Genomic DNA, 16,125 nt, shown 5'->3' with positions numbered 1-16,125 from the left:
AAAAAAAAAAAGAAAAAGAAAAAGAAAAAGAAAAAGAAAAAGAAAAAGAAAAAGAAAAAGAAAAAGAAAAAGAAAAAGAAAAAGAAAAAGAAAAAGAAAAAGAAAAAGAAAAAGAAAAAGAAAAAGAAAAAGAAAAAGAAAAAGAAAAAGAAAAAGAAAAAGAAAAAGAAAAAGAAAAAGAAAAAGAAAAAGAAAAAGAAAAAGAAAATTCTGTTCTGTTCTATGCAACACCAGTAAAAGATTAACTCTGAAAGAAGTGGGTTTTGGTGACTGTTGAAACAGACATCAGGTCTTATTTGCAACAAACTAGTAGGAAGTCACCCTATAGCCTCAAACATGGATACCCAGTTGAGTGCTATAGAAGCTCAAAGAAGCTTTGAGATCCAGGCTCAACAGATCACTCCAGATTTGGTGGTTGTATTCGTTGGAATAACACCTCAGGAAACTTAGTGAAACAGAGCGATGCATTTCTGCCCATCCCATTTGAAGCATTCCAGTTGTAATTTTAAAACTCCTTTTTAGACACGCCATTGCTGACCACAAGAAAATACTTACTGCAATTGCTGAAAATACTCAGCAGTCTTGCTGGGTCTGTGTCCTTTTGAGACAATGAACCAAATATGGCCTCATCCTCATTAAGGAGAGAATTTGTGAATGCTGGCCAGTAAACTCAACTTTGTGTACCTGTTGAGCTTAGATACCTAAACAGACTGCTCCAGTGACAGTAGGTACAAGACTGAATTGATTGAAAATTGCAGCAAGGCTTTGTTCTTGGCTGTATTGGTGTAAATCTAGAATATCTCTACAATTCCCTTTGTGCAACCCAGACTGACTGCTATGAATGGGATTAGCCTATGTAGGGTTTGAATGGCCATGGATTGACCCAGACAAAATGGAAATCACTGAAAACATCTGTAAATGTTTATCTGCTTTCTTAAAATGTCCCCCCCACAGTGTATTAAGCAAGGAAATGCTTCTTCTGTAGTATTTGCAGGGCATAGGTTTTCCTCCTCAGAGATGTTTTGCACTCATTTGATTTAGCAGACTGAACTTATTTGCTGTGCTGTGCCATGTGATCCATCTCCACTCCTTACCCATCAGATGTAGCAGTTGTCTTCTGGCAACCTGTTAATGAAGAAACACTCAGATAAGAGAGCTGATCATGCTGAATGGAAATCTCCTGTTCTGTACACTCTCATCAGATGTGATGGAGAACCACTGCAACAGACTTTCAGAGGCATCCAGCTAGTTCCAGAATGATCATTCTGGGTGGCAGAATGATCCCACCTGGTGCACAACTTCTGTGGAGTTGTCCTCATGGTGGCACAGGAGGCAAGGTGAAAAGCTGTTCATGAAATGCATGAAATTCATTAAGCAACAAATAGCTTCATGACATTTATATGGGAAGTGAAGGCTGACATCCTGTGACACCAGAACTCAGACATTCCCCAAAACAGTCTTAAAGTCTTGGAAAATTTGAGCTGCCCTTCATAACATGAAGGTTATGGTGAATGTGCCTGAAAGAAACCAGAAGAAGGATACAATGTGGAGTGTCAGCCCACTTCAACATTTTAAAGATTTTCCCTTAAAGGACATAGAGACTGAAAACCAAAATCTAGGTAAGAATATCCCAAGGTTTGCAATACTTGAAATTCCTGAAAACTTTGCCAATTAATTCTTTCCTTCTGAAGTCAGAAAATAAATCACTGTCCTTAAACTCACCCTTTCTTACCCTACCCCACCTCAGATGGTGTAGTCTAAAACTTATATTTGGAATAAAGCAAGTAACTGGTTTACAAGTAGACCTTTTTTTCTTGCCACTGCTCTATCAGTATTTGTGGGGAGCTAGAAACAAAACCAGAATAAAACCATGAACTTAACTCAGGTTTCTTGGCTAAACAGAAAAAAAGGATGAAAATGTCACCTGGCTGGCTACTCAACAGGGACCCCCTGAGTTAACCTCCATGAGCTCTCAGCATATTCTTTTTCCTTAAAGAGGAGATCTCCTTTTTGCTCACTTTCTCCCTTCCCTTCACCAAAAATTTTAACTGAGTCCAGACTCTGAGAGCCTCTGGCACCATTCCTGTAAGCCTGCAGAATTTACAAAATTCAGAAGCTTCAGTAAACAGTCTGAAGATAGTGATGTTCGCTGGTGATCCAGCAAGGATTCACAATAAATCAGGAGCCTTATGACAAAACCATGTGAGCAGAAGCAGATGACTGTAACAGCACTGCATTGCTATACTATTTTCTCACATTCAAGCTATGATTTGTAAAATAACTGGTTGCCCAGATGGCTCAAAGAATCAAAAATACTCAAAAATACAATTTAAACCTAACTATGAATTTTCTACACTACTTTTACCTTCTTTTGTTCCCTACATACTACACTCAATTGCACTAATAATACATATTTCATTTTTCCCTTCCTGCTTCCATGTCCTTTTAGTAAATTACTGTAGATATGGTAAATGCTGTTTTTTTCAACCAATGCTCTTTGTCAGATTAAGCTTGATATCACTCAACTTCAGTGATTTTACTGTCTGTGAGCTGAGATGGTGTAGGGAGGTAGTAGAATAATGTCAAGATTTTGTACTCTTTCGGTCCCCTGACTTCCATAATCCTACATATTATTCAAACTGTACTACTGAAGTACTACTATGCCTTGTGTCCTCCTAAAGACTGAGCATACTCCTGAAGTCCAACCTCCTTTGTGATGGTCCTTTTCACATGTTTTACCACAGAGCTGTAAATTTAAGCAAGGCTGTGGACTAACACTGATTTAATAATGATAACACTTCATACTCTTACAAAGCTCTGCATTTCCAAAGACTGCTTAAACAATAATTAACTCAGCGTCGTGTCAGAGCAAAGCAGGTGGATCAGTATTTGCTGTGACCACCCGACAGAAGGGGAAAGCACATCAGTGAGGCAGAGTGAGCTGTGGCACCGCTCCCTGCTCCCGCTCCCACTTGCAGGATCCAACCTTGCTGTGCCCCTGAGCTGAGCCGTGCTTCAGCAACGCTCCCTGGGAAGCAAGTGGGGCAAGCAGGCCCAGCAAAGCCCTGCGAGGATGCATCTCTCCATCGCCACTCACTGCAACTGGTGCATGACATGGTGTTGGGCCACTTGTGTCTTCTATGGGTCCATCCTCCAGAATACAGGGAAGGAGACTGTCCTCACTGAAAAGGAAAAGAAAAGCCACCAGACAGAGAAGGGATTCCTTCTGTCAGGATACTGGTATATAAAATATTATGACAAGATATGCCTTGATATCTTTTATTGATGAAATTACAAGTTGGGTTGATGAAGGCCATAGCACTCACCTAAGAGATTTCCATAAAGCATCAGAATCATTTGTGCATGGCACTTTGACTCACAGGCTCAAAGAATGAGAAAAACAGGACAGCAGGTGTTTGAACATATGTTAAATGCTAGAAATAACACGTTTCAAATGTAAGGGTAACTGGGGAAACATCCTCAAACAGGATCTCCATGAGACTTTTTTGACTATGACATGGAAAGAAAAGCCATTTAATAAAGTTCGTAGCATAAATATAGGTATAATATCAACTACTGAGGACAGTACAACACTGATAGAGTAAACATCTAACAGCAAAGACAATTGGTTTTATATACAAATTGGACCATGCTATGGAAAACAATCACTAAGGCCACACATGGATAAATAAAAACTTACAGCCAAAAGCAAATAAAGCCAAAGTGACTGAATGAACACAGAAATGCTGAGTAGAAGTCCAGAGGTTATAGTGTCTCTGGAACAACTGTCTAGATTTGGTGACAACATTTTAAGACCATTTTCAAAAAATTGGATAAGGTTCAGAGAAAAGCTCTGGGAACAACCAAAGGACTACAAACACAGCAGAAGACTCAAAGAGTTCAGTTTCTTTGGCTACAGAAAAAGAGATTAAATCGTGCCTTGATGATACCTTGTAAGTTCTTTCTACTCAGGAATCAGAATGACAAAGTGTTCGCTACTTTCATGGACAAACCTGCAACTCGATTCAATGTCTATAAACCGCCATTTGACACATTCAGAGTATTATATAATTCAGAGATGAATTTTAATAGTGAAAGAGTTAATCACCAGAACAGCTCACTAATTGCTATGGAGAATTCTCTATCAAAGGAAAATTTAAAATCCAGGCTCACGTCTTTTCAGAAGAGTCATGCCCTAGTTCTGGTTGATTCATGGGAGTCACAGCTTTATAGGTTCTGGCTTCAATGAGTGACCACAACCTGTAGTAAGGCCTGTGTTATGCAGGAGATCAGACACCTGATATAATTTCTAAGATTTACAGTCTGTTGACTGAGAAACCCAGCAGATGACTGTTCTCCAATTATGTGTTCACTGGAGTTTGTAGGTGTATCCTGAATTGCAGCTAACTCCCAAGATAAGACTCGGCTGATAAGTAAGAACTCCCTTCTCAAGGAAAAAAAAAAAAAAAAAAAAAAAAGTATGAAAAATTAGAAATTTGGTGGTTTCAGTGAACTAACTTGGGCTTTTTAGGGTAAAGATCCATTTTAAAAGTAGGGTAAATTTATTCTTTCACCACCTAAAATTAGCAGTGAGATTTAGTTGCAGATTGAGATACTTCTATGAGGGTGTTTGCCATGTAAGGTGCACATATGAGCTGGGTGTTTAAGTTTATCCATAGCCCATTGAAATCTAGAGTCTTGATTCACACAGGCAGGTATGTGAGATGTCCAGAATATCCTGCCTATCCTCCAGCTGTTTCTCCAGAAGCTCTCAGATCTGTCTCTTATCTACCCACCCTGTGTGGATATCTTGTTATTGTAAATCATCTCATATGGCACTATATGTTGTGTAGGCAACCAAATGTTACCCCAGACAATGGATCCTAGAGACTGATTCACGTTACCTTAAAGTTGATACCTGTATGTACCCACCTGACTCCCTCTCCAGATTTCATTGATTGCACTGATTGGATCTCCCCTGATTACAGTGAGAGTTTGGATGCCCAACTCATATATAGTCAATATCTAAATGTAGGTGTCTGAATCTGCATCTGCACCCCATCCTCAAGGTTTGGTTTGGTTGACCAGGATAAACATCTTGAGCCATGTGATGTGTCCTTGATTGTCCTGCCTGCCTTCCAGCCATCACTCATTAGAGCACTCGTGTCCACTAGCCTCATGCAGGTGTCTCACATGCCCTCAAGGGTCTCAGATGGCACAAAATGTACTCAGTTTAAGGTAGTTGTCTAGGTTCTCTGGACCACTGATGAAGAACACGAGTACGTTCAGAAGGTGATCGATCCCATCTGGTTTAGGCGGGTCTTTTAGGATTACTTGTTTTACAACACACCAGCCTCACAATGTGCTAGTGGTTTAATCTAATCTTGAACATTACATGCAAAACATTTTTCACAACTGTATTTTGCTCACTTCCTATCCACGTCTTCTTGTCCGACAACCAGCCTCACACTGACAGAACAATTTCCTGTAGTCCAGCAACCGACCAAATCAGTCAAATATGAGTTGACATTTGCAACTTTCTTTTTCACCCCTTCAGTGGGATGGGAATAAATTGCTGACTGCACGCAAATGGTTCCAAGCATCTTATAAAAGGAGGTATGAAAAAGGGAAGCTATTCAACAAAAGGTAAGCATTTTGGGGAAATATCCATTTCTGTGATTAAACCAAAGCCCACACTCAAAAGTAACAAGGTACAAGAAATAATCATTCAGTAAAACAAAATGGAAAAAGGAACCCTCTGATGGGATCTTTCATCTCATGATAGAGACTGCCCAGTGCTCCAGCTGCATTTGAGTTGTGCCAAGCATCACCTTGACATGGGAGAGGGTAGGATACAGCCATGGCAATGCTGCACTGGCCCAGGAGCCATCCAGCCCGTTAGCCCAGCTAGTTGTCATCCTGACACCTCATCCAGGTCTGGGCTGGGCATGCTGAGCGGACTAGCTGCCAAAGCCTTTGCTAGCTCATTTCAGAGCACAGACATGCCCTGTGCGTTGAATCCTGGCCCTAGCAGACGGAAATAACGCTGAGAGCAGTTCCATGGCCTGCTGCCAAGAGTTATATCATTCAATTCTTTTTAATAGGAAATGTATGTCTTTCTTCATTTGCTTTCTGGCGTCCAAGCTTTTAGAGCTCCTCACTTCGTTTGCAAGCTTTCTCTTCAACTTTAAAAATTAGATATTCTCTTAAAAGACAATCCTTGATAATAATGCAAGATTACTTGTCTCCAGAAGCCAAAGCTTTAAAACAGCAGATACTACCAGATTAACCAGCAAAATATTGAGCTCTGTCTGCCAGGCACCCACTGGTGTCAATGTGGAGGAGGGATGAAGAGAAGTGGGCCCACAGTCCTAAACCCAGATGTGGGCTCATGTGCAAACTGCAAACCTCCTGTCCTCTTTACCTCCAGTGCTGCTGATACATTGAACCTGTTTTGACTTTAAATATTTCTAAAGATCTTGCATGCTAGCAGCCTCCCATTAGAGATGGAAACATTTGCACCAGTTATTTTCTAAACTGTTATGTGCATGTCTTAAGTACCTGAAACACATACACGTATTAATGGAAGAGAAAGAGAGAAACGAAATTTCCCTCCTGCCCATTTGGTTGAGACTAGTTTTTCATGATTAGCAAAACAAGGTCTTGATAAACTACAAAATGCAGCGATCAGGACTCTGATAATCTGCATGCTGAAAGCAGCACACAAAGCTATAAATACAGAACGGGAAAAACCAGTGATCTCAGCAAGGCAACTGCCAGTAGGTGAACTAATGAAGCAGACACAATATTAACGTCAATTCTGCAGTCCTGTCTGAGTGCTGTTAGAATTATAAAAGGCCATTATCAGATTGACATCATCTCAGTCCTTGCAAGTACACTTCTAGGGCTAAACAACCCAGAAGGATCTTCTGAGCTTAATGGCTCGTTGTCCAGGAGTCTTCTTGGTGTTTAGACAAACTGCTTTCTAAATTACGGAGGTTAAAAGTGGGTGATTCTGCTAACACAGCTTTGAGGAGCCTTACAAACATGTGTCTAGACTCCACTCGCAATGCACTCAACTGACAGTGTAAGGCACAGTATAAAGATTTTATTGTTGCAAATAGTTGATGACACATACTATAAATGGCAGAGCAACGTCTGGATCCAAAGTCTCTATAAGACTGTGAAAACTCTTGGTTAAGACAAATTGCACACGACACCCTAAAATAGGCCAGTATCACCCTATGTCCCTCAATTCTGATGTGCATTTTGTGCATCTTCTGTCCAAAGAGAAAATCTCTCCAGCTACCTAGTTGGAGAGGATAATATTAACATCAAGCATTCCTTACAGACCCTTTTGTGTTAAGCTAAATCTTTGTTTCCATAAGTTCAACTGCACAGGACTAAAACCAGGAAAAAATATATGATTCATGAATTTTCAATTCTAAAAATAATGTAAATTAAGTTTTCTGAAGCTAAAAAGATCGTGACTTTAAGGTCTGCTACATCTCAACTTGTCAGTCAAAGAAGATGCTGGTGGTCCCTGAAGAAGGCTGAGAATTTATCTTTTCCAGTCGTATAAAATTCCCTTTTTCTATCCTGCATGGTCACACAATAATTGGACCTCAACCTCATTTTTGGTCCAAGACTCAATATTGTCTACCCTGCATTTCTATGGGTAATTATATGGGGTGGGTGGGAACGGAAATTCCCAACAGGGGGGGAGAAGGGAAGCAGTTTTGTGGCAGGTTGATCTCACTTCAAGGACAGTCGGCTGCTGGCAGCCTCGGGGAGGGTTTGGAGCAAGAAGAGCCCTGAGGAGATGGATTAGTGCAGCTGAGCGTGGCAGAGGTGGTCATAGGTGCACAATCAATTTATGAGGATCATTGCCACGGATTTTTTGTGTATGCATGTGTGTATTTACTTGTGTGTGCAATGTAATACAGTCACGTTGTTGGTTAAAAGGATTATTGCCATCTAGCCAAATATTTCATAATTTTTTATGGTCTGCTTAGCCTTGGATCGGCTGATACATTGAAACGTACCAGTAAGTGCTGTCTAATAGATTGCAGACCTCTGTGAAAAACCACTATCAGTGTTTCAGCAGCACACTGTACATGTGCCAGAGAAGTGCACTGTCAGCAGGATAGTGGCTGGGCGTCTATCCATATTTTACTTACTTTTAAAAGAGCCAGTGACCTTCCAGAGGCCTTGATCAAAATGGGATGAATAAAAACTAGGTTAGGCATTGTAGTTCTCAGTGCAGCTTCTTTCATTGTGCATAAAATGGTCTGTATGTCCATTTGTGGGCACGGAGACTGAGTTTGAACATTCTTGGGCACTTACTGTGAATTCATCCACATGGTCTGCTACCATGCTGCCAAGAGCAGACTGCACCTTGTGTGACAAGCTTCCAGAAAAGGATCTGGAAAGCTACAAAACAGACAAGTGAAAAAATAAAATACACCTCCAAAGCTACAAAACTCATCCCACGTACCCAGATTGTTTTTTTCATTCGGTTCCTGCTCTCTTCACTCTCTTGCAGCCTCGCTGTGCAAATGTATGGGCAGAACGTGCCAGCTGCTCCGTTTTGGGTGTTTAGAGCCAGTGTGCTTACAGAAGATACAAAAAGCACTGGGTGCAGGAGGGGAAGAGGCAGGAAAAAGTAAAACAAGAAGGAGGCTGAGTTGATGCAAAGTAAGCTTAGAAGGACTCAAGAGTCCTGGTGTTGGGTGCTTCTTCCCAGCACTGGAAATTTCGTCAGTCAATAGCTGCCAAAACCATGCTGTCAGCATTACTGAGGGACAAGGCATGCTGTGGGGGGATGGAAAAGGGATCATGAAACACTCTTTTTGAGTCTGAGGTCCCCCAGGATCTGTGGAAATCCTTTTACTGATTGCACTGACCTCTAGATCAGGACTGCGGAGCACCAGTGGCATCGAAGTTGGAACAAAGGCCACAAGATTGCTAATTAAGTTTAGTTTGATACATCGCTGTGCCAGAACGGACCACCCAGCTCTACCAGGACTAGCTGAGCTTCTCAAAGTGGCCCATGTATTTGCCCAAGATGTAATGGCTCAGGGATCACAGTCACCTAGCATGCTGGTATGCACAAAGAGGGGAGTAGCATACTGCCACACTCAAGCTTTCTGCTAGAAGATACGGTAGAAAAAATATGCAAGCCTAATCTGTCCCATCCTAAAGGGAAAGTACCCCTTTGGGCTTTGCTTCTGTGTCTAACACTACAGACTAAACCAGATCCTCCTTGCTCACTGCATCCCAGCACAGAAAGAAAATATTCCTTTTGTAAAGCCATTAGCTCCAGATTCTGCATCATTAAAATGTAAAAGAGTTGCTGGCAGGAACAGTATGGGCTGCCCAGGCTCTCTGAGGCAACAGGATTACCTGCAGCCACTCAGGGAAAATCTCAAGGTGCTACCAAAATGAAATCACACATCAGGGTGACAGTCACAGACATAGCTGCCAGGAAGGGTTATTTAGAAACCATAAATCAGGCTGTAGGTATTGTACCATTCAGTTTTGTTTGGTGTCCTTTAAAGCACTCTCTATACAGCTGTGGCAGGAAGAAAATAAAGAGGGGAAGATCAGAGGTAAAGCGAGTCTTTCAGAGCAGGAGAGGCTGCACCACAGGTAGCTTGGTCAGTATTGAGTGGTCTAGAGCACAGGTTCCCAAGTGCTCTTTCCCATATATTGACAAAGTCAATGGTTCCTGTGCTCCGATGGGCCAAGTATCACTCTGAAATGGGTTATGTACTTCCAGTGGTATCGGTACTGGAAGCGGCTGGGCTTTGCTAGACTGGTTAGGTAACGTACCACTCTTGCAACTCAAGAAGCAAAGGAAGTTTGTTGAAATAAAGAAAATGGGTATTTGTCAATGGAATTTATTTGTACAATGGCTAAGCAGCCTGTGGAACTTAGAGATAGCATTATGCCACCAAACTTAGCAGAATTAAAAATCACAAAGATGTTTTATTGGTAAGTGCACCACTTGCAATTAGCAGAACAACTGCAATTACTAACAAGCACAGCCAGCCTCCACTTCAGGATATTGCTGCCAAGCTCACATGAACTTGGAAAGAACACTATTTCTTTTCCTGCAAAAATGGATAAGACATGAAGTTATTTTGTCCCAAACCAGGACAAAAGATCAAAATCTCAAATATATATACACATCTGAACAACTCATTCAAACTATCTTAATGGAAAAATTTGAGTTGAGTCACTCTCAAAAGTTACTTCTTTAATATTGATCATAATTATGTGCTGAAGTGTATCAGCATAAGTGCATCTTCCCTCCAAATGGTGGAGAGCTTTGATGGGACTGTACTAAATTCTATGGAAGGTGTTCTATAGACTGGACTTAGCTAAAGAAAAGAATTTTACTTCTGTATTCATCTTGGTAATTCAACTTGGAAAAGAATGTCCAAACTCATGTCAGACCCAACTGCTTAGCTTGAGTAGAAGGCAACAAATACCTTTTTACATCACAGCTAGCTGTCTAGACCCCATTAAACTTCATACATCTAGGCTCCTCCAAAAGGCAATGTATCTGACCCACCTGGGTGAGCTGCACCCTCCAACTGTCTGTTTCTCCCCACTGATGTGCAAGGGACTCTGCTACCTGTCCATATGCAAATGTCACCTTTGTGGATGTCTAAAGTTAGGTGGGGTGTCTCCTCAGGCCCTGTTCTAGCATACAGTGCTTGTCTATGGTTTGTTCACCACCAGCTGTAGATTGAAAGCCAAACAATATATCTCAAATCCACATCTCATTTGAAATGGAAAATCCAACTCTCTAATTCCAAACATATCTCAATAACCATTTGAAAATGTCCTGTCCCAGCCTCATTAGAGAATGCTTCCACCCAGCCTCTGCCCCTGCCTCACTCCTTCACTCTTCCATCCTTCTCCAGGTGTCTTCTCCTTGTTTCCCCATCCATGGGCTCCTGTAATTTCCCCCTTCACAGCCTTAACAATTACTTGGGCACACACTCCCCATTCTGCCCCTCTTGGGTGTTACCACCTCCTGCTACCCAGCCCAGTGCTTGAACCCAGCTAGCACTAGCCTCTCCCAGTGGTGGGGTACTGGGCACACTGGGCAGTCTCTCTGACTCACTGTGTCAGTGCACGCCTTTCCTTGCGTGGGCACTGGGCCCTGCTACCCATCCCTTACAGGGGACACAAATATGATACTCAAGGGCAGAACAGGACATTATAATGTGAAAACCACAAAGAAGAAATCAAGAGGTATTTTTGCCACTGCCTTCTACAGGGCAGGGTTAGACATGTCAAATTTGAGCTGTTTAAACTCCTTTTTCTTGGAATGTTGCTTTTCAGACAATTCTGAATTCTGGCTGTAAAACTATGGCAACAGATCTGCAGATGTGATCAGGGTACGTGCTCCTGCAGAGCACAGCGATGCCAGGAATCCCTCCATCTTGCAGAGTTTATTTTGGTTTCCACCTGATGGGGAGAATGCCACTCGCTCTTTTTCAGTAAAAGACGCTCAGAGGTAAGCTAGCCTTTCCTGACAGCATACTTGCCTTCCTCCCCCACGCTACCCCTTGCTCCTGCCAAACTGGATGAACTGGATACCTTCCCAAGATACACCCCAACTTTTAAAGCGCCATACTGCTGACATGGTCTAATTCACGTCTCCCTTTAGCTCCTCCACGTACAATGACACAAACTCTTGTTGACTCCCAGGAGGACAGGCATCACACTCCAGCCCGAGGGGATGCACAACCCAGGAAGGCAGGCTGTGTGCCACCAGGAGCAGCTGGGAAGACCCAGGCAGACATTTCTCTCCGGAGGACGAGCCGGCAGCAGAGCCGGAGGCAGCACTGCCCTGGCTGTGGACTTGTGTGGTCCCCGTGGGAAGCCCACCCAGCCTATCAGTTATGTTCCTCTTCTACACTCACAACTTCAACCAGGATCCTGAGTGGTTTAGGAGACGTTGTCAGAGGAAGGTGGGGTCTGGAAATTACTATAGCAGCATGGGTGGCCTATATACTTTCAGAATGGTTTTGGTGCCCTTGACTGAGAGAAGATGGTTGGTTCCCATTGATGTAGGAACCAACTGATTAAAACTTAAATAAGAAGATCATGGGGAGCAAAGACAAACTGTTCCACAGCATCCACCTCTCCTCCCACTGGGGACTCGTGAGAGCTCTGCTTTGCCCTCATCCTTGGAGACACTTGTCCCCTGCACCCAAACCTCCCAAAGGACAGGATTGCAGCACCTGGATTTATGAGGCCCTGCATGGGATTTGGTTTCTGGACACTCAAATACATAAGAGCAATTTTTGGTCACACAGTCTCAGTATTAACTTGCTCAACTGAAGTGAAAAGAAATTGGGTCATATTTTGAAGAGAATAGGATGTGTGTGTAAATAATAGCTCTCAAAATTCCATTTATTTTTTTAGCTTTTACTATATTTGATCTGAGATAGTCCAACACCCAGACTGACCTTGGAAAAAAAAACAAACAAGGAGATGTAATTTTTCACACAACATATAATTAAATTGTGGGACTTGGTGGCATGAAATGTAGTGGAAGCCAATAGTTTAGACAAGTTCATAGAGGGCAGATCTACCAAAGGCTGCTGAAAGTAATGTTCTGGATGTAACTTCCAGGCCAGGAAGATCTCAGACTACCGCCAACTGTAAGATTTATCTCTTTCCTTGAACTCCTGTTACTGACAAGATTGAGTCTGGACTTAGGTGGGAGGACTTTTGCTCTGGCTGCAAAAGGTGGTTCTCCCCTCTGAGCATGGCCTCTCTGCTGTGAACATAAAGCTTTCTTTTCTCCAGCTCATCTTATGTTGTAAAGCCACACTTTAAGGTCAGACATTTGCTCATTCTGGAGGGGTATGTGTTTGCTTGGATTTTGGTTGTTTTTGTTTTGAAGAGTGATGCGGTTAAATAAAAAGAGGTGCAGGCTGGACTCTTGCATTATTCATCAGAGTTAGGCAATCAAAAACAAAAGCCAGGTTGGCATTAGTGGGAGTTTCATGTGTTACTCGTTCCTCAAGGAGATCTGCTCTAACAGCACTAATTGGTAGCCTCAACACCAGGAGCCCATGTCTCTGTCTCTGACTTTCCCAGGTATGGTGACATGGGAGTCACCCACGGCTGCTGCAGCCACCAGCCACTGTGCGTCCACCTCCCCTGTGGGCTCAAAGCAGGGAGGTAGGAGTAGCAAGGCAACTAACCCATGCACGGCATGAAATCCTGTGCCAGTGTGCAAGGAAAAGGAGAGGAAGGTGAGATGGATGAGCGAAATCTGAATAGGAAATGGGATACATTAGGTTGGATTTTCTCTTTGCATACAGTGGTACGCCGCGAGACTTGCAGGGACATAAGGCGGATGGTGATAGCCCAGTAGAGAGCCAGTGGAGCCAGTGGAGATGTGCTCAGCTATTCCTGTGACATGTTGATGTGTGATGCACTGTAGGGCTGACTCATCCTCGGGCTACTTTGGTGGATCCCCTTTGTTGTCAGGGCAGCAGCATCAGCACAAAACAAGGAATCACACAGCAGTGATTTCGGGAGCCGGGGAGCAATGTTTCCACTAGAATAGGCCTCTGTTTGCCATGGTCTTTGCTGTGAAGAACAAATAAAGCTATGGCATGAATTGAACTTTTAAACCCAGGCTGTTCAAGTGAGTTTGAAATTAGGACCTTCTTTACTTAATTAAAAATGAAAGGCTCTTTACAGCATTACGCTACCCTTTGATAAGTTAAAATTGTAAAAAGGGAGACAAACCAGAATTTTAGCTCGAGTTTGTAGATGTAGTTGTCTCAACTCAGTTGAGCACAAGTTGTTTACAAAATTGATGTTTACAATAGGAACAAAGCACCCTCAGATAAAGCAAGAAAACCCCATTTACCTGTGGGAGAGCTGGTAACAGGATGCCTGAGTTAAAATCCCTAGTTCAGCAGGGCATACTGAAATGAGTTATTTTGTGCTGCTTTCTGTTGATTTAAAATGAGATGACACAGAGACAGATTAACTAAAACCACAGACATTATAAATTGCAATTTGGCCTCAAAAGCTGAAATGCTTTGATCTGTGACTCAGTTTGGGCCAAACTGAAGAGCATTGAAAGAGGGGGAAACATGTACAAAGGGAAGAGAGCTTGGACATAAACAACATTTTCTCAGACTACAGTAGCTGACCTGAATAACTCCTCACCTTTATTTTCATCGGATTTTAACCATGTCCACCAGGAAAGCTGCATAGCAGCATCTGCACATGGAGTTTCTAAGAAAAAACATGGCAGTTTCTAGTATGTTCATTAACCACAAGCCTAGAAAGCGTTTCTTCTTTGCTGCCCAGTTTGGGGCTCATATTTGGTCCTGACTTTCTGTGAGAAGTGTGGTAATAGATTTTGGAACCGATATGTAAGCAATTGGTTTACTTTAATTTTTTTTTTAAATAAAATCAGAAAATCTAGGATTTGACAGGTTTGAAAGTCCTAAAGTGTTAAGAATATGCTTAAAGTTAAGTATGCAAGTTGGCATGTGCTGAAGCAGGAGCAAACCTGTCCTGCTCTTTAAGGAAAAAGATTCTCCATCTCTCCCTCCCTCCCTTTGGAAAGGTTTAAGCTCCAGCCAGCTCTCCCCACTCTACCCAGCAGGTTGTGGGGCAAAAACCTGTCTGATTTTTTCAACAACATGAGCTCCTTTCACTGCTTCTCTATGCAGTCTGGTCGTCTTTTGCAGTCTCTTGCAACGTCTGTGTTTTAAAATAACATTTTATTTTCACCTTGTGAGCAGACCTCCTTGGTGCTCCCAATCGCCTTGACGCATGTTTCACAATTCCTGCTTTTGCCCATGCAAAAAGGCCACTCGCAGCGGGGGAGGTTTCCAGCTAGGGACTGAGCCTGGCCACCCACACAAGCTGGGCTGAGACATGGAGGTGGCCCCTGAACAGCTAGAAGTGCTCCCAGGCAGCAGCTCAGGTGCTGGAGCAGGGGTCATGCTGGTGGACAACCTGCATCTTTCCTGTACATCTGTGCAAGCCGGCCTAAGGCCTCGCTACATCCCGACATTGGAGGGCATCCAAAGGAGTGTCTCTGGAGCATGGCAGAGAAGAGATGTCAGATTTGTTTTGCCAGGAGTTTGGCACAAGTAGTTTAGACCAGAGGATTCTCCTACTTCCCAGTGCGTAAAAAACCCGCCTCTCTAGTCCTTCTCCTGTTGGCCTCATTACTGCATTAGCATAACCATGTGAAGAACCCCTCCAGATCCACCAGTGCTCCCCTTTCCTTTATTTGTGGTACAGTCACACCTGTATTTGTTTGTACTGCTTTTCAAAGGCTTACCAGCACAGTGTTGTAAACACTAACTTTCACCCAAGAAATGTCCTTCCAGATGAGAAGGGAGCCCTGGACTTGCTGGAATTATCCCAGGCTGGAGGCAGGAAGCTTTTGGCTGACATCTCTGATGGTGGCATTTGGTGATCCAACAGTCTAGTCCCGTGTCTGCCATGGCACTGACTGGTTCGCTGCATATCGTAACTCACTTGGTTGTTCTGCCTCAGCTTCCCTTTGACAAAAAATCAGCAGTCATACATCCCAGGATAAATGTGCTGTTTAATGAGAGAGTGGCCCTTGTCTTGCTGTTCTTTCTTTAATTGCTTCTACGGAAGACAGACCCATCTCCAGAGTAGGATGAACAGGATTTAATGCACTACTTTCACAGACCTGTGGTATGAAACACTGAGAGGAAAGTGTTTGGGTGGGAGAGTAAAGACAACTTACTTTCAAAAAGGCTCAATTTGGAGAGGTCGATAACTTAAATTTAGATACTGATTCAACATATCACTGAACCAAATGCCACTCTTTTGTGTACAATTCCACTCTTACCACTCATGTGCTTAAAATTAAGTATATGCTTAAATACTTTGCCAGATGAGGTCTTCAGAGCTCCATTAGCGCTGTATGTTTTTGCTCTAAATTCACTGTAATTGTTTCTCATTGAATAGATGCTCAGAAAGATATAAAAAGAGCATGGGAACAAAGGGGCCCTCAATCTGAGACTTTGATCCACATATTATTCAAATACATAATGACTGCTTTGATTTATGGATTTATATTTC

The sequence above is a fragment of the Tyto alba genome, unplaced genomic scaffold, assembly GCF_018691265.1.
Source record: "Tyto alba isolate M040663 unplaced genomic scaffold, T.alba_DEE_v4.0 Super-Scaffold_2, whole genome shotgun sequence".
Classification (NCBI taxonomy): domain Eukaryota; kingdom Metazoa; phylum Chordata; class Aves; order Strigiformes; family Tytonidae; genus Tyto; species Tyto alba.
The sequence above is the reverse complement of the archived record's forward strand: the minus strand, read 5'-3'. Positions refer to the sequence as shown.